The sequence below is a fragment of the Pteropus vampyrus genome, unplaced genomic scaffold, assembly GCF_000151845.1.
Source record: "Pteropus vampyrus isolate Shadow unplaced genomic scaffold, Pvam_2.0 Scaffold5, whole genome shotgun sequence".
NCBI lineage: Eukaryota > Metazoa > Chordata > Mammalia > Chiroptera > Pteropodidae > Pteropus > Pteropus vampyrus.
In genome coordinates this window covers 9263189-9265155 of record NW_011888786.1, presented here as the reverse complement: position 1 = coordinate 9265155, position 1967 = coordinate 9263189, and positions in this window count along the sequence as shown.

The window sequence follows — 1967 nt, the reverse complement described above, 5'->3', positions numbered from 1 at the left end:
TTTCTTTAACATTATGTTTGTATTACTTGGCTATATTTTTTTAAAAAAACTTTTAAAGTTGGAGAGAAGCATGGATTTAACTAAGATGTTCTTAAGCCAAAGAAATAAATTCTTAATCACCAGCGCAGAGGTTCCTGAACTTTTTTCACTCGTGGCATCTTTAGCATCTCGTTAATTTTTTCCATAGCTTCCCTAGGGCAAAAGAAATACCTGACAGTTCTGTTTATTAAGTAATTACTTGAAAACAACTTAATAGTAGTAGTTGACATGGTGTTTGACAAATGTCACCATGTGTCCCACGAATTTAAAGCTTCTTGTGGTGGCTGTTGGGAAGACTTTCAACTCGTGGCTTTCCTATTTATTGTCCGGGCACTAAGCCCATTTCTCATCTGAAAAGCAGGAGTAATAGTATCTTTCTCTTTGTGTTGTGGTGAAGATTCCAGATGATTATAAACATTTAGCTGGTACAAACAGTACCATTAGGTATACAAGAAAATTCTGAATTCTGTCACACAAAATGAATCTGTATGATCATCTTCTCTGAAAATATTTACAAATTTCATTCCCCCTATTAATTAGAGATTACTAATTATCCTAACAAATTATCCCCAAGTTAGTAGGAAGACCCACCCACTTCCTTTTACCTAATAACAGAAATCTTCGTTTAAAAAAACCCACCAAATTGTTTTTTCTATAATCCCATATTCTTGGCTGCCAGGAACCCCTTCACTCTCAATGTTTATATTCTTGTCTCTGCATTGTCTCACTAGTCTTGAGTGGTTCATCACTTCCAGATACTTCTATCACTGCAGTGTTCCATTCTTTATCAAGCTTCTGAATTCAAGCAGGGATCTGGGTTGTCAAGGTAGATTGGACACACCACCCAACACTGTGACTAAGAAACACTTAGTCATCCCTTCGGTAATATTTATTGAGTACCTACTATGTGCCAGGATCTGCACTTGTGATTAATTGTTTCTTTGGTTTAAGAATTTCTTAGTTAAATCCAAGCCTGCCCCCACTTTAAAAAGTTTCTTTTTATGTTTAGCAAAGTAATGCAACCATAATGTTAAAATGAACAAAACGAAGTCCCCGGGCTCAAAGAGCTTTCATTCTGGTTGGAGGAGACAGAAATAAACAAGTGGACAAGTAAACGCACGAAATGTCAGGTGGTGGTAAGTGCTATGGAGAAGCACAAAGCAGGTCAAGGGGACAGAGAGTGATGGGAGTAGAAACACAATGTTGCACAAAGGCGTTGAGAGCCAGCAACCTACAGGAAGTGAGCGCAGCATGGATCTTGGGGACATCCGAGGAAGAGTGTTCCAGACATAGCGAACTGCCAACGCAAAGGCCCTGCGCGTGGTGGTGAAATCAAGGAAAGACAAAGAAGCCAGTGTGTCTGGAACACCGTGAACCCAGGAGAGGGGCGGGGAGGAGGACTGAGTGGTGGCAAGGCACGTGGGCGCATGACGAGCACTCTGGAGTTTTACCCCAAGCAAGATGGGGTCGGCGGAAGGCTTTCGGCAGCAGACACACATGTCAAAGACTTGCTCTAGGTGCTGTGGATCACGGCTCTAAGACGGCAAGGGAAGAAGCTGGAGGAGTTAGAAAGTGGCCGTCATAACCCACATGACGGCTGATGGCTGCATGGCTCACGGGGGCTGCGGTGGATGTGGTGTGAACGCATTTCGAAGAGGCATTGACTGGCTTCACTGATGGACTAGATGTGGGTGGGATGTGAGAGCAAGAAATGAATCAAGGTTGTTTTTGAGGATTTTCCCGAAGCAACTGTAAGAATGGAGGCACCATTTACGGGAGGGGAAGACTGGCTAGGTGAGGGAGAGGAGGGGGCAGGGAGGAAATCGTTAGTTTTAGATCTAAGTTTGTGAGGCCTAGTCCTAGCTCTGAATCTGGAGTTCAAGTGAGAAGTCAGGGCAGGAAATGTGAACTGGGGAGTCAACCCCATA